This window comes from Perca flavescens, chromosome 7 (genome assembly GCF_004354835.1).
Source record: "Perca flavescens isolate YP-PL-M2 chromosome 7, PFLA_1.0, whole genome shotgun sequence".
Taxonomy (NCBI): Eukaryota; Metazoa; Chordata; class Actinopteri; order Perciformes; family Percidae; genus Perca; species Perca flavescens.
Window position 1 is genome coordinate 12,189,447 of NC_041337.1, and position 24,978 is coordinate 12,214,424.

Here is a 24,978-nt window from a genome sequence, read left to right on the forward strand (position 1 = left end):
GGTTGAAAAGTGGAAGTCACAATTGGGGCTCTCCCCATTATTGAAACTGCCATATTATTTTAGAAGTTGCCCAAAACTATAATAAAAAAATATTTTCCACAGACTCAAATATGATCCACATAAAACTGTAATGCTCATGAAACCTTTAAAACGCAAGTGACCCTTCCCCCACTCCCCACCCACGCCTGCAGATGATCATACATCTGTCAAAGCTCCTCTAAGCTCATATGGCAATATTGGGAGTGGAATTTGAAAAGTCCGGTTTCCAAGTTGCATTGGCTCACTCTCAGCTTGTTTGTGTCGTCCATTGAAAGGAAATCGCTGGGCCATCCCCCCGACGCGCGCCTGTGCTGTGGAGCTCCCCCTTGCTGCGTGCATCGTGATCTAGTGGATGCAGAGTCTTGCAGAGAGAACGCAGGGTCACCTTCTGTCACTGCAAGGGGAAATACTGAATAAATTGCAGCATAGACTATTGGGTAGTGGTGCACCTCAGCAGCATCAGCAGCATCTCTGGTAAGTCAGTCTCCGTGTTGATGCCACATTGCTGCACTGCATGGGAAGAGAAGCTGAGCATCCTTTTGGCAAAGGGCGACGCAGGGAGAAAGGAATCTCGCATTATTTCCTATCATTTGGATAATGTCTAATCCCCTCTCAGCTGCGATACCGACCAAGTACTACAGAATTATTTGCAATACCGTAGCTATAGCAATTTTGAGATATGCATGGTCATTTTTAAATGGTGTACCGTTGTTTGTATACGCCAACTGGGCAGAGGACCATTGCATCATCTTGGTTTACTACTGAATGCTTTCTCGCCAGAGAAACTACATCCTTAAGTCGTTGAGTTTGTTTTTGCACAGTCCAGCTGATGTTCTCACTTGCTTTGACATTACAGGCTGGTGCAGGGTGTTGTTGTCACTATGCAGCTGTTTCCCTTGCCCTTCGAATTGACAGGATGAGCTCATTTTGACCTCAGTGTCCAACGTGTATTTATGTTTATCTGCTTAAATATTCTCTACGGAAAGATCAGTATGCCAATATGATATCAAACACTGATGCCATGTCAAGTTCACTATAGTAGATGGTGGCCAATGCAGGGAAAGGATTGCCATTTTATGTTCCTTTCCATGCGTCAAATGGGTAAACAAGACCTGGAGCGTGCGTTACGTCAATCAAATATGTCGTAATCCTCACTACTTTATGTATATGGTGGGTTTTATCTGTTCAAATGCACCGGATAGCAGCGAAGAATCGCCCTGCTCTATATTGGAGGATTTCTCGGTGAAATGGACGCGAATGTTAATGAGAGCACTCCGCTCTAACGTTATGTAATTGGTTGTCACGGCACAGAGAGGAGCCATCTCTAGCGGCATTGTTTTTTTCCCCCCCCTTCTCTCTGACAAACTAGCAGCACCACAGAGGAGGAGCATCCTGTTTTCTACATGGGATTAGGTGCATGTGGTCTTTTAATCATTCATCAAATCTGCCCCTGAGCTGAAATGCATCCAGGCTTAACAGCTGACTAAAAGTATCTCATAGCCACATTTATGCGTTTAGCAGCAGGAGATGTTATCTTGTTGCTGGTGTTGCTGGTTAATGGGAGCTGGGGCGTCACGTATATCTTCTACCAAAACATCTAGCCGCGCCTGAAAATATACAGCCATTATCGATAGAGAATACATGGCTGATTAAAGGTTTGGTTGCTTGGTGTGTGTGTGTGTGTGTGTGTGTGTGTGTGTGTGTGTGTGTGTGTGTGTGTGTTTTGTATTTGTACCTTTTATTGGTGACGTTGCAGATGACAGACAGGTCGCTCGTGCCCGCCTCAGCTTGTTTAGGAGCTGTCCGCGGTGCTGAATTCACTGTTTGCTGGAGTGCGTGTCTGTCAGCAGCCAAGGTGCCCCCAAGAGAGCCTGACATGAGGCTGCAGAGAGGAGATGATGATGCTGTTAACGGGGTAATCCAATTGTATTGCGGAAAGGGGAGTATACTGCTATTTATTAGCAGAGTCCTCACTCTTAATAGCGGAGGCAAGTTAAAAGTGCATCACCAGGCGCTCCTTGATACTTTATCAAAGGCAGAATATTTTAGATCTATCTTTGTATCTCTGCAGCTGTGGCTCTCAACCGTAATTGCTTGTGACCCCTTCAAATGAAGCAATGTGTGGTTGTCACCACAAAACACAAAAAATATGGCCTTTTAAGTGTTTCATTGGAAGGGTTTTACCACCTGAAGTGATACAAATATTTACTATTTTCACATGGGGGATAAAAGCAAAAGAAATGCAGGAAAGCCATAAAATATAAACATCATTTTGTGTGACACAAATCTTTTATTTTCTTTCTTATCCTTTAAATCATTGTGTGGCCCTTCAGATTTATTCTCAGATTTATCCACAGGTTGGGAGCCACTGATCTGTAGTGGCCTGTTAAGGCCTACATTTGGGCCTTGTAAGTAAAGCCAAGTGTCCAACCAACTTATTTGGGATAGACCAAAATGTGTCCGCACCACCAAATATCCAAACCTGTTAATTACTAAAAGCTGTCATTATTCTTTGATCATATATTTTCTAATTTAAAAAAAAATACATTTTTTTGTGGTAAAAATAGAAAAATATGTCTCCAGCTCTCAAAGTATTGAAAAAAGTATATGAATGCTGAAACTCAGGTATTCTATTGGCACTGGTATTGAAACATTTAAATACATCCAGCCCTACTGGTAAGCCTCACAGGGCCTGTCACATCTGTACTTCTTTATTTATGTGCATTGTTTTGTGTTTGAGTCTGTGTGTATGTCCCTGTCTGCGTCCTTGTGTGACACCAAGCTGTTAATTAAGTCACAAACTATCCTTCCTTTCACTTTAAAGCTGTGTGTTTATTTTCTAAAGCCACAAGGATGTTCTCTTTAACTTTCTGTGGTGCTTACAGTGTGGCTGCAACACCGTTCATTTTGTGTTTCCATGCTTAACTTGTTTTGTTGTTGATTGTGGCGAGGCCGCAGCTTCCTGCTCAGGAGGCTTGTTGTCTGAATTTAATTACGATTTGCACTCACGCAACCACTGGCTTGATCTGTGGTTATCTTTAACCTTTAATAGAAAACATAGTTGTGACATTGATATTATCTACCACAAGGAACATAGTGATAGTGTGTAGCAAGCGTAACCCAGGAAATGAAAATGTAATAGTTTTGGGCAGTTTTGCTAAATGGTTTTAGGTAGTTTTTAATCCGACTCCTCTTTAATTTGGTTTCTTTTTGGCCATGTCCATAATAACTGACAAAGGATTAACAGGAGCGTGGGATTTGTGGGAAGCGCTGCAGATCAAGCTATTGTCAATTGGTTGTTTGTTCTTCTATTTAATGTGAGATGTCTAAAGTAGATGCAGTTCTTCTGACGAGTGAGGGTTGCTTTGTTCGTATCACACTACATGCCAGTTAAAACTCTAATTGATTTTACTAAACACATAACACTAATTTCCTTTTAGGTAAGATTTCCATTCTCTTGGTCTCTTATGTTTCACTACAATGCATCAAGACAATGTGAGGGCTAATAGAGAAACCGGTGCAGATACTGACACTGATATGTGCAAATCACTTTTTCTCACTCAGATTTCAGACCTGCATCCAAGTAATCCAAAATAGGCTTTGGTAAGAACTGATTCTTCTTGTGTCTCAGTGTGTCTCACATTGAGGAATGAGAGTGTTTCCTCATGTCAGTGACATTTGTGTCGCTGTGTTACATTTGGTGTTTGTGGATGGTCCGGAGACAGTTACACTTGTGACAGAGAGAGGACAATGCGTGAAATAGTGGGGTTTGTTTCTTTCTTCTCTTTAATGTGTTGGTTGACGAAAGGTTTAAAGGCTGCTGTTCCTCCGTTAAAAGAGGAGATAGTGGTGTCTGACAAGGTGTGACAAAAGAGGCAGTGTAATAACAGAGACTCTGAAGGGCTGCTGGAGTGCCTCATTTCTCTGAGTGCAGAGGAGAACACACACACACACACACACACACACACACACACACACACACAAGCCAAGGCTCTATCCTTGGTGGAAGATTTATGACATAGGAGATAATCAACAACATCCATGGCGTCTTTCACACCACAAAAACAATCTAATTTTGTTTTTCCATTGGTGAATCTGTTTCTATGTGTTTGATTTTACGCTAAACACTACAGATATGAACAGAAGTAAGATGCTATTAACATATTAATTTCATAAAATACTATCATCAACCGTTTGGGATGCTTATTTTAACATTAATAATCGTGAGCAGCGTGATTTTTTGTTTTGTAGGATAAAAGCAGAGATTGATTTGGTAAATATGGATGATGCTCAAAGATTGAGATGGCTGTTCACATATGAAACATAAATTGGCTAATTATTTAGACAAAGCCTGGGAGAAGAGGAAAAAAGCTCTTTATCGAGTGTAGATGAGAACTAGTTGTTTGTGTGTGGTATGTGTGTATGTGTATATACATGTATGTATGTGTATGTCTATATATTTGTATTCATGTATTTGTTCAAAGGATTTGTATATGCAACGGGAAGATGTTTGTTGAATAAGTGAATTTGTGGTGTCTTGTAATCCCATGTGGGATGGGCCAAGATGTTTGGCATGACAGAAATAAAATATAACTAACTAACTAACTAATAAGGAATGTCTTTTTTTTTACTGTAAGTTTATGTATAGTAGGTGAATTTCACTAGATAGTTTTTTTCAGTTTTCTACTCAAACAAGTGTGTTTTCATGCACTGTCACCCCAACATGTCAGCGTTTGCCTTCTCTGAACCATCATCATAGCTGTGCCTCAACCTGAGACAGAGCACTTAGTCAGTGTGTGTCATGATCTTTTTGGGCAATTTAAAATGGAGTCCCAGTGTGAATCATGTGCTAGAGTTTGAGATCAATAGTGATGTGAATGGTTAAACATCAGCGTCACTGGGGATTTTTATGCATTGTTTGGTGATAATTGAACGTACCTGTGAATGCAGCGGTTTCAGGTCATTGCTTTGAACACTAGAGGGTGTGTTCCTCATGGACATTCAGACAGATGATATAATGTTGCCTTCTGGACTGGATAGTGAAGCAGGTCATCAAGCTATTTGTATGTGTTTTACTACTATTGAAATTCTTGATTAGAAACTAGCTGCAACTAATTTAACCGCTTAATCGTTTGGTCTATAAAGAGTCAAATATGTTATTTTGTCTGAACAAAAACCAAAGATATTTAATTTGTTATTATACATGATAGAAGAAAACGAGCAAATGTTCACATTTCAGAGCCTACAACCAGATTATTTGTGACATTTTTGCTTAAAGAAAGGATCAATTAATAATAAATAAATCAATACAATTTAATTTTCTATGGATGGTCTGCAATAGTTTCACCTCTTATCAGAAACTGCAGCTAGCTGTTGAGTGATTGATGATCTCTGTATCTGTCAGACTGAGCAGTTAGATGAAAAACACCAGTGGCATTAAGTGAACATGACTCAGCATTTTGACATGAATTTGTGCCAGAATCTGTTGGACGTGGCCATTGTCAGGTATGCCATGGTGCCCACATCTCAGGTTGCTTCATTCGATGGGTGGGCTGCTTCATCACAGGGTTTTTGCCTGAAATTCAGTCCATCCATCTGTTATCTTAACTCCTCAACCTGTTCATAAGGTGCAGCAGGCAGGAGCATATCCCAGCACACACTGGGAGAGACAGGGAGAAAGATTCAGTCACACTGCATACATGACCACAAAACACAGACGTATTCAAATACAAACGCAGAAACGAGAATAACTCGTGTCAGTCTCATTATCAAAGACAGTTTAAGCTGAAATGAAGTCCTCATAGTCCTTAACAACCATCTTCACTGAATGTCTAGGTATTGCATTTGCAGTTTTCCCATTTAAATGTACTATATATTTTGCATATTGATAGGTTTGTGAGTGATTTGGATTTGGAAGTGTATGATGTTACAAAACATTACAAAGCTTCAAAATTCTACATGCAAGTTTTTAACTGCTGATTAGGCTACCCAAAGACTGACATATTAACAATTATTTGATGGATTTCTATCTAAATTAGTTCAGACATTCATCTTCCCCTCAGGATGAATTGTAATAACTTTAGTGACCCCCGATTTTTCCTCTAGCGTCATTTTCGTTCCAAATTATAATTTGTCCAATATTTAAAATTATGACCAAATGCCTGCAATCACAATCCCATCAGCCTCAGCTGTACTTTGTTTTTAGTGCTCATTTGCAAATTTTAGCATGATAACACGCTAAACTAAGATGGTGACCATGTTAAACAGCGTTATTATGGAACCCACTTAACTTCTAGGAAATGCCCGCCCTACAAAGCAGCTTGATTGGTTGGGGTTAGGCATTGACCTCTAGTGGTTAAGGTTAGTATAGCCGATTAGTCAGGGGATAGGACCTGAACATATCGGGTTACATTACTTTGCTTAAGCAAGGACGCCTGGCCAGTAGTAGTGTGTGAATGGCAGGCCTTTCCTAGAAGATGCGTGGGTTCCATAATAACGCTGTTAAACATTATACATGCCAGCCATCAGCATGTTGTCATTTTGAGTGTGTTACCATGCTGTCAGCGTTTACCTCAAAGCCTTCCTCACAGAGCTGCTAGCATGAATGTTGACCCTTGGCCTTGTCGTTGACTATAGGCTACATGCTGATGAATGATGAATGTGTCATCAGTTAATGTGCCTTTTAGTTACAAGATTAACACAAATAGTAATTGGTTTTAGTCTGCAAAAAGTATTAAATTGTATTACCCACTTCTTCAGTGGGTAGTATACACCGAGCCCATGGTATAAGCATGATGTTGAAACTAAAGCTGCAGATAGCAATTTGTTTTCATTACTGATTAATTTGTCGATTATTCACTGGCCAAACAAGTCAGCGTAGCATAACAACTATTTTGAAGCTGTTATTTTTAAGGTAAAATAGTTACATAATGTTGCTTTAAATTGTGAAAAACATTTTCCCAGAGCCCAAAGTGACCCCTTCAAATGCTTGGTATTTTCTTTAAACCCAAAGATATTCTATTCATAATGATGTAAACCAGGGTAAATCAGCAAACCCTCACATTTAAGAAGTTGGAACCAGTGAATGTTTGGCATTTTTGCTTGATAAATGACAATGATCCAAATGTGTCTCCATTAATTTTCTGTCAGTCGATTAATAGTTTTAGCAGTAGATGAAGTTTCAAGTGTATCAAACCATGTATTATATGAGTCTTTATATGAGATTTTCCTTTACATTTATTTTATGTAACATTTCAAACCAGCACCAACATTGTAATAATTCATGTAGAAAAAAGGCCACTACAGTATTATCAACTAGGGGACCAGCATATATATTTTTTTATTAAACCTTTATTTAACCAGGAAAATCCCATTGAGATTAAAAACCTCTTTTTCAAGGGAGTCCTGGCCAAGAAGCAGCAAAAGAGTTACAAATATACAATACAATTACATATACATTATGAAAAACGGTTACAAAGGATTGACTCAAGTGCTCTCAACCTGGACTTAAAAGCGTTCAACAAAGGTAATTCAGTCAATTTCCAGTCTTTTTTGCAACATGTTCCATGTGTGGGGGGCTGAGTGAACAAAAGCCCTTTTTCCCAGTGCTGTACGGGCAAGTGGAACAGCGAGCAACAAAAGATCATTCGAACGCAAACAGTGAGAGCCAACATATAAACATGTCATGAAACAATTACGGCATCAGGGAGTTGCAGGGTGGATTTAACATAGCAGCTTGAGTTCCATGGTGTAGTAGCTTAAATGTAGACAGTAAATCCAGGTAAAATATTAGCTCTAGCTAAAAAGAAAGTATGTGATGTTAAGAAATAGATATGAAGTACTTTACTGTAGATTTCAGTCACATTTTTATCTGTACAATCAAATCTGTTAAATTTAATACAATCAAATACAACAGTTGTGCCATAATCAGGGTACAACCTTTTTCTGAAGTGTATTATCTAATTTACTATCTATTTAATATACATCTAATAATATCTAAAGTTTGGAAATGTGTGGGTGAGCAGTATGTGTTGAATTATGGGCTCTGTGTGGGCTGCATACTGTTAAAATGTGGCATGTGTTAGTGACAGCAGAAAGGTTACATTTTTTAAAATGAATGCTGAATATATACATCATACATTCCATTATTTGCTCATCTTGTACCCGTGTAATATGTTGCCTGCTGACACACATTGTTCACAAAGCATTGCAGAATTCACACCAAAATAAGTGTTTCACTTCATTAAGACCACTCAGTACATACTTACCTTTTACTGTGTTTGAACAGCACATATAAAGTTCATCACTTCCTCCTTTTTTATTTTAATTCTGCCAACTGTTGGGGGTTTACCTCCTCTGTGTCCCCCCTTTTGGGACAATGTGTCTGACTCCAAATAAAAGACCTATATATATCCCCGCGCATTCGTTAAATTGGAATTTCATTGATCGTAAGCAAGAGCCAAATAAGACGATAAAGTTGATAAATTAAAATACATTTGTTTAATCAGTCAAGCATCGGAGTTTCAATACACAGATCTGTGGGATCACAAAGCACGCAGAGACTAAGTTTCCCTAGCAACAGACAAAAAGTCAGAGCCGGTCCACGTATCTCTAGACTGTCAGACCTTGTGAGCCTCGCTCTATACTTCCCCTCATCTCTTATACTTTATTTCTTGGGGCCCCCTCTTTTCTCCAGCACAGGGAGTGTTGTCTTCACACAACACATGCCAGGGTCGAGGCCACTGTGCTGTCTCGTCTTCATTTGCTCTCACGTGAAGCTGTACATTCTGCTCCTGTTTCACTTGTTATTATTACTCAATGTACTTTGCTCGGGTCTCATGACCTTTAACTACTCCATAGTTATTGCTTAAGCTAAACCTTCTGTGCGTCAGTTTCCTTTGTTTGGGGAATGCAGATGTTTCTCACCCCGGTTAACTTTTACCCACCATCTCTATGACAGCACACAACTCAATGCAATCAGTGCAATAAGCATACATCAAAACACACTTTGTCTCTTATGGAAACCTTTTACATTCTTATTATATTTTTCCGCAAATAGTAAGAACATTATTCGACAAAACTTTAACTATCTACAATAGCTGGTGTACATACTTGTGTGTACAGCTATAAAGAAACAGAGGAGGCTGATATTAATTAATCTTTTACATAAGTGTCAAAGTTTTCTAATCTCCCCTTTATTGTGACAGTTCAAAATGAAATTCAACTAATCTCTTAATAATATCCGCCTCTGTTAATATAATTGGTGTTTTGACACGTGTTGGGCTAATTTCCATTCATATTTCCATTAAGAAGAATTTAACAGCACCTAAACTTGCTGTTACTTGATGCTCAAAAGACTGACCCCAACATCTCATGTTTTATTTCCACAGGTGATCTCCTGCAGGGGACCAACAACTCTCTCTCAGGTTTATGGAAACCTGACCTCCCATTGGTGGAGAAGGTGAGTTGTACTATACCTGTTTGTGCTGTCTGTTCTCCAAAATCTTCCTGTTTGCTTGATCCTCATTTAGTCTCCTGTGTTCTCCAGAAGTACCATCAAGTGCTTTTTAAGGACCTTTTTGTTTCATGAGGGTGTTCCAGTCTATCAGGGAGCAAACTGGAGAGGTTTCTTATTTGAGACTCTTTTATTGAATTGTGGTTTACTCTGGGCATGGCATGAGTGCGTACTGCATGATTAACATTAAATATAGGATTACAACGCTACTGTGGGGTTGGAATTAAGTCGATCATATCCACTGATCTGTTGTCTCTTTGCGTGGCAATACCACTGAGACTCTTAATAATTTGTGTTTGTCTTTAGAGGAGATTATCTCAGAATTTACCTTTTTATTGCCTCACTAAGAGCAGCTCTCGCTGGAGAGAATAATGACTCAAAGGGTGATTATTTATTTCTTTGTTTGATATCTTTGTTTTGTGTGCATTATTATGGCAGAACCTTCCTGCAGCAGGATGCTTAAGCAGTTGTTTGAATATGTAAGAAGGCTGATCAGAACATGATGGCCCAGTTCAGTAAGGCTTCTCCAGAGATCCTGTGCAGTTTGGACTGGGTGAGAAAGCTGGGTCTGAAGAATAAAGCCTAAGTGTTTTATACTGTAGGTAAACAAAGTTTGCTCAAAGGTTTGCTGAAACTTTAAGGGATACTTCACTGATTAGCATAAAGCTTTGTATCAGTAGAAACCCGGTAGTATTTTCGAATGACCGTGCTTCCCTCCATCATGTCCCCCTGAGACTGGCTATCTCTGTATTGTGGGTCTGGAAAAAATCCTCCAATGACGCAAAAATCTTCATTTAGCGTCATCAGAGGCATTTTTGCCCAGAGTCTGTGGACTACAGCCAGCTAGTTCTGCATGTTTTCAACCCGCCGAAGCAAGCCGAGTGTCAGCCATCTTGAAGCTTCGCTAAACAGGCTGTCTTTTCAGCAGCAAACTTTTACAATGTGCATTCAAACTACCGCACATGTGTACCACCGGGATACATTGGTACAGATCGGAGAATATGCAGGACACTTCATTACAGACGGAATACACAACACACTACGCAAGCTTTGCCTGCTATGGAGACCAGCACCTCAGCCTGCGGTGTCGCTCGATGACGCTAGCCGGTAAGAGGACATCCTCAGCGGCGAAACGCGGAACGAGGGCAGGAGAATGAGCTAGCTAGGTGGAAAGCTAACGCTAGGCAGCCACCTGTGCCATCAATCCTACTTGCAAGTGTCCGCTCATTAGACAACAAACTGGACTACATCCAACTTCAACGAAACTCCCAACGCGAGTTCAGAGACTGCTGTATTTTTTATTGTTGGGGAAACATGGCTGAACCGGACTATCCAGCTACCAGGCCTCCTGCTCTGTCCAATTAACTCCTAACTGCTGGTGGAGTTTGTGACCATTCTACATTCCACGCAAATTTACGGCTGTGTTTATACTCGGCGTTTACAGCCCACCAAGCGCTAATGCTAGTATGCGTTAGCTGAACTTTACCGAGCCTATAATGTGTGTGCACTAAATGTAGCCTGTTTCGTATGTTGTTTTTATATAATGTCGTTTTTATATATTTTAAATGTGTAACACCACTTGAGCCACGGTGAAACGTTGTTTCGTGTATATGGTTGAAAAGACAATAAAACACACTTGAGTTGAGTTGAATGCCTCACTGTCTCGTCTGTCTATGTCTGTAAATGGTAGGCGTGGCTTGGGAGTGGACTCATAAAGCAGCGAAGCAAGTGCATTCTGGGATTTGGTGTCTTTCATCCACATGAGCCAAAAACCTATTTTCTGGCTTTTCTCGGCCTAGAAGGTACCAATTTCTAAGAAAATTCACATTTCTACTACATAAGTGACCCAATTTAAAGATATATTCATCTCTCAAACGATGAAATATCCCTTTAAGACCCCACAAAAGAAAATATCATCAATAGCAGCAACTGTTAGTTTTGTCCATTGTACATTGTTTTGTGCTCTAATCACATTTTGTCCACAAATACACTGTTGAAATCATGTTGCATTTTTCATTTGCAGAAATGTTTCTGTTCTTTAGGTTTTAGGTTTTCTTCTTCAGATAACCACAATATGGCTCATCAGCTCAGGAATTCTTAGTTTTTAATTATTTGTTTTGTCATATTAAGCACAATATCTACCAATTTGATTTAGTTATTTTCATAATATTAACATGCCATTATTTAATAAAAACAAAATATATTACCTAGTTTATTAAAGTCTCTATCCAGTCATGATTATTTTTAGGGAAAGTTATAAATCAAGAAGCAAGTCTTTGAGGTGATAATACAGCACATCTGTAATAAACTGCTATATTTTACAAAATAACAGCTCTTTTGAGGAAAAGGAATTAGAATGTATGTGTTTCAATCTTGAGCTGTGGTTGCAATACAGCTAGTAATAATGCTTAAAGAGCAAGCAATCAAATAAAACCAACCAACCATTTTATTTGATTGATTTGTTATCTGTCAGCCACACTGTGCTAGCCTGACGTGGTCCTACTCAGATTCTAGTCAGAATGTGAACTTTCCGACCTCGAATGTTGTGGGCGGGGCTAAGTTCGGCTGGCATCCAGGCTAACACTGTGCAGTATGGCCTATACAAAATGTGGAAAGTGGGATGGTGATATTCTAAATTCTTAAAGTCAGATTTAGAGTTGATCACTGCTTCCTTCTCGTGCCAGCGAGGGAGGTCGCCCAGGCTTAGTTGCTTGTTTATGCCTTCAGGCTGGTTAGCCAATTCCTACATGGAAACATTTACACCAGAATTATTTATTTTTCTTCCTTCTTTATTTGACAACCAGCAGCAGTAGTTTGGCTCCAGATTAGGCATATCTATCTATCTATCTATCACTCTCCAAGCCAAATTGGCAATATCTGTTGTCAAGACTGCTTCAAATAAATATGACTGGTATGTGCTAATTCAAAGTATGATTTTTTTCTTTTCTTTTCTTTTAAGTGCTGAGCTAGGTCTTCAAGCAGTCAGATTGCTTATTTTCTTTGAGTTGACTCTTACCGCAAACAAGTCCTGGTCCAGTTGCGAGTCTAGTCTTGATTTTTGCAACTCAGATCTGATTTGAGGTTTTCAGTCTCTGGGCACACAGTGGAATGGGTCAGTTACTCCACCTAAATGGCCTCTGGATATTATAGGTGGGTATAGATAGGGATTTAAGGTGATTATAGTCTGGGCATTCAGTTGATGTATCCCTAGGGAAACAGGTGTTGTTTTTTTATTCTCCTGTCGGTTTCCTGTTATCATTGTCATATTTAACTGTATATAGAAGGTCTTCATTGCATTGACACTGTCACACACAATTTTACTTTTTTTTATGTATTGGCTTGTAGCGGCACTTGTAGAGGGAGATGCTTGTTGCTATGTTGGTGGTCAGTATTTATAGGAGCATGAGCTTTTGCACCATTCTACTGCATAGACAGCCCAGTTTTATGAAAATACTCTTTCCAGCGGTAAAATACATCATTATGTTCCGCTCTTGATAGGGCCTGTAATTTTATTTTTTTTAACTTATTTTTAAAATGAGAATTTTGGTTTATTTTGTTTGAAATATTTTGAGATACAATGTACATCCCTTTTTAGTTGAAACAAATCTGTAGCCCTCTGTATCCCATTATCCCCGCTTCTTATAAAAACAGTCACACACACACACACACACACACACACACACACACACACACACACACACACACACAGTACAGGCGTTGCATATGAAGGCAGCCCATCAGTATTCAGTGCAGCATCAAGCAGCTAAACGGAAAGCTGGTGTGTTTTGAAGAGCAGCATTTCCAGATTGACGGTTGCCTTGCTCATTCACTCCCTCCCTTCCTCTGCTCCCTCTTTCTGCCTGGACATCAGGAAAAACTGGACTGGAACCAGAGAGCCTCCATCCTCTCTGCTCCATCTCACAGCCACTGCTGCATGTCTGCAGTTCATGCCTTCATCACCACCCATCACAATATGTCTGTCTCCCCCTCCTCTCCTCTGGTCTGCTCTCCCGTCCGTCTCTCTCTCTGCCCTCCCCTGGCTGATTTTTCCCCCTGTCTTCACCACACTGTCACCAGGAGGCTTGTGGCAGGAGGCTTGATACTTACATAACCACTGCACCAGTGCTTGGGACTTGACTCAGTCGTGTGTGTGTGTGTGTGTGTGTGTGTGTGTGTGTGTGTGTGTGTGTGTGTGTGTGTGTGTGTGTGTGTGTGTGTGTGTGTGTGTGTGTGTGTGTGTGTGTGTGTAGGTGCTGCCTAGGTGCTAGCTCAACAGCCAAATTTCTAGATGGATCCAGTTGCCATCCATTCAGTAGTCTCTTCATGTCTCTCTGTTTGACTGTCTCTTTCTCAGTGTTTATCTGTTCTTGGAGAAGGATTTTTGGTATATAACCTCATATAGTATCTGGTATGGATGGTTCAACTAGGTAGCTACATGTACAATTTCACGTTAGACCAAGAAACACAGGGGTCCCCAGGATAATTTAACAGTCTGACAGTTAATTTTGTTCCAGTGTTTTGTAAATTAGTTTGTTATGATGAATCAATCTAAAAAGCCTGTGAGGCTGTACTTAAACACAGCAGTGTTTCCAGTGGAACACTAACATTAACATGCTAACATGCTCACAATGACAATGCTAACATGTTGATGTTTAGCAGGTATAATACAGTAAAACGTTGATGAAAATGTTCACCATTTTTGCTGATTAGCCCTAAACACAAAGTACAGCTGAGGCTAATGGGAATTAGGTTTGCAGCTATTTGGTCATAAAGCAAGTATTGGACAAATCATAATTTTGACCTAATGATGACGCTAGTGGAAATGTATAGCAACAAAGAGGGAAAGATTATTATCTGTACAAAATGGCATGGCAGTCCATCCTGCAGTTTTTAAGACATTTCACTCAAATATGAACCTCATGATGATGTAAGAGAAAAAGTCTCTAAAGTCAGTAGGATTCATCCTCTGAGGACCATAAATGTCTCTACAATTTTCATGGCATCCATCCAATAGTTGCTGAGCTATTTCAGTCTGGACCAAAGTGTCGGACTGACCGACCAAGTGACATTGCCATCCCTAGATCCATACCGAAATCAGTACCAGTGAACCTCAGCAAAGAAGCTACCAGTCAGAGCCCATAGTGGCTGAAATAATACAAAACTGACCTAGAAACTGATATTGAGCTGCTTAATAAATGTAACTATTTCTACGAAGCTCAAACTATAATTAGCCCTTCATCAGCACTGCAGGAAAGCATTTAGATTCTGTGATTCACTGTTTTCTCACTGCAGTGCTGCTTGGGATTTATAATTGTGTCATGACATTTGTATGTACTCAGTCTTGTATCTTTGACTCTTGTCAGTGATCTAGATATTTGTCAATGCCTCTGCTTGTAGTTTGTACTGATGGTTCAACAGGGAAAGTTTCATGCCCATTCAAGAATTGGAAAAGCTCCAGTAGCTAATAATCTCAACTTTGTCTAAGCAGATATTAAATATAACTTTTACCTCTCGATCCCTTATGACACCTCCCTCTTCACTCCTCTGTAGGAACTTACTTTCAAGTAGGTTGTATAATAGATGATAAATACCTTTTTTCACTGTGAGGTAAACCCTTTTTAGACCTGATTGGACGATCACACACCACCCACTCACTTGTGTTTGCTGTTTTGGAAATGAAATTTCTCCTATGAACTGAAATACTCAAACAAAACAAACTTGAAAACAGCTGTGTAGTCATCAAGCTGGGCTTTAAGTTATGTCTACACTGTGTCTAGAGAGACAGGGAGTGACTATAGCTCATTGATTGATCCGGCTGAGGAACTCATTTTATTCTTAGTAGGCGTTTTGATAGCATTGATTTTGAGAGGTGTTGCAATATTGAAATTTACAGGAGCATGCTAGTAACTGCCAGCAAGAAGACCATTGAGGTTATGATAAGGGAAGGATTGGAACCGAGAAACAGAAACTGTTTGATGTGAGCTTCCAAGTTCTATCACTCTGTGTCTCAGGAGTATTACAGAGTTAATAGGTAAGACTGACTTTAGTTTAAGTCTTTAGCTATAACTGTGTGACTATAGGCATGGCATTGTCGGTCAGTCCACCGCTACGGTCCAGACTGAGATATCTCCACAACTATTTGATGGATTGCCATGAAATTTAGTAAATTCATGGTCCCCACCGAATAAAGAATACTGATTTGGTGACACCACCTTGACTTTATCTTGAGCACCACCAACAGGTTTACATTTAAATTTTTTACTGAAATGTCTCTGCGATTATTGGATGTGTTTCCATGATATTTGGTGCAGATCATTGTGCCCCCCTTGGGATAAATTGTGTTGACTTTCGTGATCCTCTAACTCTTCATCTGACACCATCATCATCTATCATTCAAAACTAATGCCTTTCCCATCAGCCTCAGCTGTACTTTGTGTTTATGCTAATTAGCAAATGTTAACAACTAAATGAACAGGCATGTTAACATTGTGTCATTGTGAGCATAACATTAACACGTAGCTCATTACAGCCTCACAGAGCCATTAGCGTGGCTGTGTAGACTCTTGTTCAGCGATCATACCTGAATGGACACTCCATTCAGCAAGGATAGGTTGGCTGTTTTATTTTCATTGTATTATATTTAAAATGGAATAAGGCCCATTCATGCCCACACAGTTCTCCATCTCTCTCAGTCAAAGATCTAAGTCAGTGTTATGATTCTCTATCTCTTATTAGTCTTACTATCTGATTGTTAATGTCCATTTGATCAATTATTATCATATTATTATTTTGTACTGGCAACTGTTACATTCTCAGACATCAAGGTGGAAGACAAAATATGCCTTTTTTCATCCTTGTGAGATTGTCTTTTCTGAGGGTCATTAATTGATTCATTGTGCTCATTCTCTTTAAGATGCATTCAATTATTATAATAAATCATTTTTGATAAACTGCTCAAGAAACAACTGTACTAGTTCCAGTTTTATTCTTTCATTTAGTTTTCCAAAAACATTGTGCATACCTAGTCTTTGTTTTCATTTAGTTAGCAACATGTACTCTAAGCCCATTTCATAGTGCAAAGCCATTACCTCACCGCTCCGGTGGCATTGGATAGTCCTTGTATCAAACCAGATATTGGAGATTGAACCAGAGTACAAACCGTTTTATGGGCTGTCAGATGACCGGCAGCATGCTCAATCCCTACCAGCTCTATACGACCCGTAGCTGACCATGACCTCTGACCTCCCTGTGCGGCGGGGAAGAGAGAGAGACATTTCCCTACAGAAATCAGTGAAATATAATAGCAATGTCTCTTTTTTGTTGTTATTTACATCCCAGTGCTGATGAATTAGTGTGTGGTCTGTTGTTCTGGGAGCTGAGCAATAGCACACCTGGCTAGCTCACACAGTTACACAAAATAGATATACAGTAGATTGAAAATGGGCAACAGGAAAGGAAGGAAGGACGGAACGAACAATGATGCAGTAACTTTATGCTTATGCAGCCACCTCTAGAAGCATTTATAACCAGATAGCTGAGTCAGCCTGTGTTTGTGGCCTGAAATCATGACCCACACTGCTAGCCTGCCCTGCACAAGCAAAGGCCTCTTTGAAACAGGTTGCTTTGTTAAAATACCTGGCAGCTCATTAAATAGGGGTATTACAAATGGGACTGGAATGTGTGTTTGATCAGTCGCTGTTCTGTTCTAATGAAGACATCATCATCTGCGGAATATCTGATGAGTTTGATGTTGGAGACGGATTATAAGTGAAGTCTTACTACAGAGTCCCACCCTCATCCATTCATGCATGCAGTGGTGGAATATGTATACTTGTACTTTACTTGTTTACGTTGAGCATTTTCTTAGCATGGAAAACTACATGTGTAACACATTTATCTTCCTTGCTCATATCAGTTTTCTACTTTGTTTTGCACATCCCAATCATTCTTAACAATAAAAAAAATCTGTCTACCTGTACGGCTGTTTCAGGGCCTTTCCTTTTGTTGGCTATAGTTGTTGGCTAGTTGGCTAGTAGTGTTTGTATATTTGTAAGGCCCTGTACAGATTGTGCAAACAAATATCCCCAGTGGACAATAAAGACGATTAGCTGATGGAGGAGTGAGAGAAGATGAGGGTAGTTTTTTGTGTTCCTAAATTCTGTTGCAGGCTCCCTATTAGGATCAACACATCAGTTCAGATTTGACTCTCCCACCCCACGCTCAGCTGATAAATACAACACAAGGCCACCCTCACTCCTTTTCCTTCACATTCCCTCTATCTCTGTCTCTACTGCTCTGCCTCTTTATATCTGGCTCAGATTACTGCATCTTTTTTGAATGAGTCTCTCCTCTTCAGTACTCTACCCCTCTCTATTTCACACCCACACTTCCCAAGTTCCCGTGTGTGTGTGTGTGTGTGTGTGTGTGTGTGTGTGTGTGTGTGTGTGTGTGTGTGTGTGTGTGTGTGTGTGTTGGTTCATGCGCATACTCATAGACATCCCACGGGTCAGCTGTGGGATGGACAGCTGACATTGCATCACCCGAACCAGCCTTCTTGCTGCTGTCTAAAGCATCAGTCACATGGGCGGCTTAATGACGGCCTCAGCTGTTACGGCATGCGTGAAGTCTGCACAAGGCAGCTCTGTCTCCTGGCAACATCCAACAGCCGTCTTATTCCGCGCTGCGCCGAGAGATGAATCACATCACTGTCCTGATGTGTTCAGCTGCCATTGTGGCCCCCATGGCTCTCTCTTCCACTCAGGAGCGGTCCGGCTGTCTGAGCAGCTCCACGCTTTGTCCCTGAGCTCGCTGCACCTCCTCCCAGCCTGCGTCCCTCCTCTTCTCCTTCACCTCTCTCCTGTCACGTCCCTCCCTGCCTCCATCTCAATCTTCATCTGGCCTCCCCTACCCTTCTCCTCCCTGTCGCTGTTGTCTCGCTCGGTTTCTCTCTGTCACTCTCTCCTTACTCATATCTCAATGAAAGACCTCCCTCTGTCTTTCTCCTTGTGTGTCCCTCTTTTACTCAGTCAATAGAAGAGGACATGCTGTGCTTATCAAACAGAATCCACAGACAACCAGAATACAACGTAAATCAACTGTATCAGAACATCAGCTTTTAGTAGAGTTCTCAAAATGTATGCCACATTAATTTCAAGTGCAGCCATAGGTTGATTTCTTTGACTGCCTTACATTACTACATTGAAAGAAATCAGTAAATTAGGTTTAGGTTCAGCAACATCTTTGAATTGCTGTTGTCTAATCCGTCAGGACATGGTGAGTTCTTGGTAGTGTGCTGGAGTAAAGTTAGTTCATCTCTCTGAAATCTTCTTATGGTAACAAGCTTACGTACATGTTTGTTGTGGTTCCCATTCAGTGCTTGAAAGGCTTATCAAAACTGGACTTTCTGACTCTGTCAGAACCATTTGTCTCACCCGGATCAGGGGTTCTCTTTAACTCTTAAAAGCATTCATGTTCGTCAGGTACCTGCAGTATTTAGTTGAATGGTGTTGTTGTAAACTCAGTCGCAGTGCTGTTTGTGCCAGCAGTGCATTTGCGATGAAATCGATACCCTTTCTGTTACCTCCACACAAACTCTAATGCATGTGTCCTCGTGCAGAAACAAGCAGTGCAACATTTGCTATCCTGTCAGTATATAATGTCACAATTACAGTTTTGTATCAACATTCCTCTCTCCACTGGTCCTATCCACGTCTTTGCTCTTCTTCCTAGCAAGCACCCTCCCCCTCTAAAGCTATTCAAGTGGCACACTGCAGGATTATCCTTCAGCCTCTGAGACATGCTGGTTTGGTCAGACTTATCGTCCTCCTCCACTTTGGCCACAGAGGTCAAAGCTGCAAAAATAAAAAAAAATTGCCACACATTAACCATCCAAAGTGCAAGCTACAAAGGACACATTTGGACTACAAATTCATACATCTGCAGAGGAGTCTTTTCAAGAAGTTGTGTTTGATTTCCAATTTTTTAGGTTGTTTTTCTTTCTCAATGATGGATTCAACTATGGTAAGTGACTGTGCAGAAGAATGTTTGGTTACTTACAAATGTGCAAAAGTTTGAATTGTAGTATTTTGTCAGCTTCAGGCAACAATACCGCTTTTTACTAAAGGGAGCGCTTTGACTGTAGCGAGTGTTATGGTCAGTAAGTGGGTTCCAATCCAAATGGATAAATGTGTCATATTCAGACCAGCTGTTTTTATATGTTACCTATATATGCAATATTGTTTGGTGTTTCTTTGCTTAAATATAAATTTCATTATTCTGTCCCATTTATGCTTTGCAGAAACTAGTATTAATAGTAATATTAGAAAAGATTCTCCGTCTTCACTATTACTTCCACACCAGTTAGTACAGGGGGGAATGGGAGGTGTGTTTACAGTCACTGAGGTGGATTGACCTCAATAAGTATAGGCCCCTTCTCCACAATACTTACCACTTCTACACCCCACCGTTATCCATCTCATGGGACACACGGCAATCTCCCACAATGGACCAAAACTGAGACTTCTCTGTTATGTGTTCTCTCTTTCTCTCTCTATGTTGTTTATCCCAGTGAGCCAAGGCTGAGGACTTCACTCTCATCCACCGTTTTTTCATCTTTCGTATGATTATCCACACTTCAGAATGATTTGACTGATAGTTTGAGATTGTCGATTTATGAGAATGTGTGTGCACCTCATCAAGGGTTGTGTGTGTTGTAAGTGTGTGAGTTTTGATTAAACTAAGCTTCTGGATGTGTTGGTTTTAGTTATGAGCTGGGATTCTGGCATTGTTCCGGAGCTTAACTGGCTTTGATGTCACCAGGTGTAGTAGTCACCGAGGCAGAAGCTATTGGAGGACTGGCCTGATGGACAGGCGGCCGGACCAATGGTGTTTGTTTGTTGCTGAGATTAAGACATGCTACTTTAGGGCTGCTTAGCTGCATGGGGCTTACTTGTATTACATTTACTTTTTTATGTCATATTACATTCAGTTAGACTGGGTAAACCCAGCCCGATCTGCCGGCGATTTGATTTAACCCTCATGTTCAGTGTTCAGTCTTAAATCTTAAAAGATTGAGCTTGGTCTGGTGATAGCCAGACTAGCATTCAGAGTGTCTTCAACTAAATATAAATACATTTTCTTAACTACAGTATAAGGTATAGATTTGAGGCAGATGGTGTGTTCTGCTGTCTTTATGATTGCGTATGTATGTATTAAAAAGTGGAAGTACTGTTATCATCAAAACTGAGCAAATTTGCTTTGGGGATTTTTTCATGTTAAGCAAATGCAAATGGAGAATATACACAGGTCCCTTACAAAAATGTAGACCAAGTATGAGTCAGTTTGTTTTTAAAGGTGCAGTATGTAATACTGACAACTAGTATTTAAAATAGATTACAATAGGAACCACTAAAAATACCACTACCTTGCCGTCCTTTTCCACCCGACTGAACACACTTTATTGGCTTAGAATTATGGCAACAATCTCTAAACACACTGCAAACTCACGGTCCTCTCTTCCTGATTTACAGCCCCCCTCTCTTGGCTTCAAATAACTTAACCGTTGTCGGCTACGGCCGCTGAACAGGCCACACGTTGTAAACAGCCGTGGCCCGCTTGCCTCGTAATGTTAGCAGTTAGCAGGGTTAGCATGGCGGCGTTAGCGAGGACCAGTCAGGATCACTTTACTGGCTGTGTCTCAATTGTTTTTGCGAGTAACCAACTCAGGTACTCTAGCGATATAATTCAATACACAAATGTTGAAATTACATAAAATGCCCGTCCCTTGTAGCTGTGATAAATTAGCCTGAAGCTAATTCTTACCTTTTCAGGAGGAAATTAACCAACTCGGTGTCCTTTTGGGCTCTAAGCTGTCTCCATCTTTCAATATTTACCCAGACGGGTTTGTTACGTCTCTGGTCATGCAACTGTTAGAAACATGCCGGTTTTTTTTGTCGGGTAGAATCTATCTCCGTTGATCCTGTTCGTTTGTTTGCTGCTTTCATGGCTGTACTAACCTTACAGCTTGCGCGGTGGGTTTACGTTTTTACAGGTATATCTGACAACCCGGCCTGGCTGGACAAACTGGGCAGTTGATAACAACACACAGGCCAAAACAAAACCAGAAATTCCGTCACGGAACGGAAATTTCAAAAGGAGAAAATACTGGCATTAGCATTGTTGTCAGAAAAGATAGTATTTCAACTTAGCATGTTTCCTTAATATCTGATGATGCATTGGGGTCATTTTTTGATTTATTACAGTAATAAATCAAGTATATTACATATTGGACCTTTTAACTTATACACACGTTCACATATCATTGCAAGTGGGTTTTATTATAAGCATATTATTGTTGGTCCCTCTGGTTACACATGTACATATACAGTGAAAAACCTGTGCTCACCACATGCAGCTGCCAAAAGAATATCCTCCTCCCTGGGGAGTGCAACTGGGGAATTTGCCAGAATGTTGATTTTTCAAGCAATAGCTTTTGGAAGAGTTAGATGAGAAGACCAATATCACTCTCACGATCCTGGTTGGCAGATTTTGTCACCTTTAAACAGAGACCGGCTGTGCGTGAGTGTTATATATCTCCTGATCTAATTCTCAGGATGAAAGTGAATAAGCTTATTTACCAAAATGTCAAACTATTGCTTTACATAACACCTAATTTCATTGAATACTGTATTTCCGCAGGGCAGAAGGAAGAGTTTGGTATTGTGGGGAGGGTTGAGTCCCATTTCCTTAGTAGAGGTCAGTGTGGTAATTGTATATCTCTTCATTGTAATGAATTGTCGTCATTAATGCCAAGTATGGGTTCTTGAATTTGTCGGGCGGTTTTGAGGGTGGCTGAAATGCCTCCTTGGTTTTGTGTGGATTGGCAGAAAGGCGTCTTGTGTCCTCATTTTCAAACTGAGGGTTTGACCCAACTGATGATCTCTGATGATGTTCATTAAACTGATGGAAGGTTACAGAGGGTGCTCATAGCAGAATTCTTTGTGTAAAAGTGTATTCATGTAAACTTTGACATGTATACTTTGGCTAAACTGTACTTTATAGATAATGCTTAAAGGATTAGGACAATCATCAGTCAATGTTTGGATTAGCAAAAGCTTCAGTATTCTTTTGTAAAATGGTTTTTTTCCATAAAGAGAAACGGTACGCTGTTTTGTTATTGTATCAATATGGTAGTAGCGAAAAGTGTACAGAAAACATTTTTTAATTCTATGAGCCTTCTTTTCAGAAATAAAAGCAATGAATTACCAGAAAAATTACTTTGCTGCTGATCCCAGTGCAACTGAAAAGCTCAAGTTGTCTCTGATTTAGACACTGATGGTAAAATTGCCAAATCATAAAAGAGTTCTTTGGTATTTTGTGTTGTGCTCTTTTGAATTCGCCAGTGCCTGAAAGCGTGGTCTGTTTGAGCCCCACAGACTGGTGTGATGGCTGGTGACAGTAACCTGGGCCTTTGATCAAATACAGCTTGGCTAAATCAGTCAATGGTTTGTAGAAACACTGAGCAAGCAGGAATAGATTGCCTGCTCTGCAGCTGAAACCAGAACCAATCACACTGGGCACGAATGTTCCCCTGATAAAATGTTTTATGAGTGGACCACCTGTGAAAAGGGTGTGTGTTGCTGGAGCTGCTAGGAAAAATACTTTCCCTTCATAAGCTGACCTTGTAGTTTCTTATTTTTCTCACAAGGACAATCACGTTGTCATATTGTGTATAAGGAAAGTGAGGTCAGGCCAGTTCAGATTGAGCCTAACGCAGAGAGTCATTTTTCATGACTCATTCCAGGGATGAAGGATGTTGCAGGAATTAGTTTGCACTTGACTACAGAAGGAAGTCGAAGGATAAAGCACGGAGGGCACTGGTAATATTTGAACAAAAATATTCCTTGTGCTGCAGTAGGCTGTAGTGCAGAATGCAGACTCAGCTTCTAATCTGAAATGGCCACGAGTCATCCTTCATCTGCACTGACCTCCATCTAGCACGTTAACTAACACTTAGTTTGCATGGTGCATACTAGGAATCAATCAGTTATTGCACTGTGCTCTTAATAACATTTTACAAAACCCATTATCATTTTAATTAAAAGCTATAAGAAAGTGTTGCACTGTTGGGCTATGTGCATAAGTAGATAATAACCACAATCAACGGCATTTAATTGTTAAAATCAAGAACCACGTCAGAGCAGGAAAGTTATCAACAGATAATCATTATTATTATTATTATTATTATTATTATTATTATTATTATTATTATGCCCATGCAATATATTGTATTGCCATGTTGGTTTTTGCAGTGCAATGAAGAGCTCTCTGTCAAGGGAAAGCCATTAGTTATGTGAGCAAAATGGATTAAGCTTCAAACAAGAGTTCAATACCAATGAAGTGTCTCGCATTTTCTTCTGTTTTAACCACGGTGGTAAGATATCGACCAGACGTCAAACAAATAAATATAAATTGCCCTAAACGCTGGAGGAAAGCCAGCAGCAACAGTATTCTGCAGGGTTTACAAAGCATGATGATTAAGCCACATCATGAAAAGGACATGTATAGCTGTAAAAGTAGGCGTATTGATCTGATGTCAGGGTTTACGTTCTATTTTAGAGTTGCAAATTCCCCGAAACAAATGTAACGGACAATTTAGGGAGACATTTTTAAGTCTTTTTATTATTGCCGGTGCAATACGACAAAACATTAAAGTTTTCACAGATATGACAAACATAGACAATATAGTGCATTATAAACAGTGACAAATGACAAGTATGACACACAAAACATACTCTATGCACATGCGAAATAGCAAAACAGACTGGATATAGTAATGGCAATATATGTAATAATGGTGGCAATTACACAATTTGTGTTTATACACAATGTGCACTCTGGGCTGCTATACACAGGGTAGCATGTGTACTGTGCATATGTGTGTGTGTTGTTGACATACCTCTCAGATGTAATGTGTCAAAAGAATGAGTATTTGCACAGCGGAAGGATTCAGGTTCAGAGCTACGTGATGGCCGTGATGCTCCACTCTCTCTGGTATCTTTTCTAGGACATGCCAATATAAGATGCCCCCTCTCATTCCTCAGGGCACGGCGCTGTATGCATGGCATGGCGGAGGAGACTATTTTTATCGCATTATTATAAACGTCTCGAATAGAAACCCTCACACTGAAAGGTTTTCCTCCAGTTGCCAGAGGAAATTGCTACATTACTCCTCCTCATTGTTACACAGAAGGCCTTGGTCTTCTAATGTCTGCTCATGCACGTCCTCTGTACTTCTTTGTTCCTGTATTTGTTTAATGTAATGTCACTGTCTCACATTGTTGTTGTTCTCTTTGTGTCTTTCAGTGCATGAGGAACCCAGCTCTGCTGCAGAGGACAGGTTTAGTCATTAGAGTGCTTTGCCACAT

General features: G+C 40.2%; 1 protein-coding gene across 1 annotated transcript in view; it reads left to right on the forward strand.

Annotated features, from left to right (window-relative positions):
- Positions 1–451: 451 nt before the first annotated feature.
- pacsin1a (protein kinase C and casein kinase substrate in neurons 1a) overlaps positions 452–24,978 on the forward strand; it is a 37,200-nt gene continuing 12,673 nt past the window's right edge. The window contains exons 1-3 of the mRNA XM_028582731.1: positions 452–513; positions 9,429–9,499; positions 24,917–24,978. The exon at positions 24,917–24,978 is cut by the window's right edge and continues 68 nt beyond it. The gene's annotated coding sequence lies outside the window, so the exon portion shown is untranslated. The remainder of the gene's footprint in view (positions 514–9,428; positions 9,500–24,916) is intronic.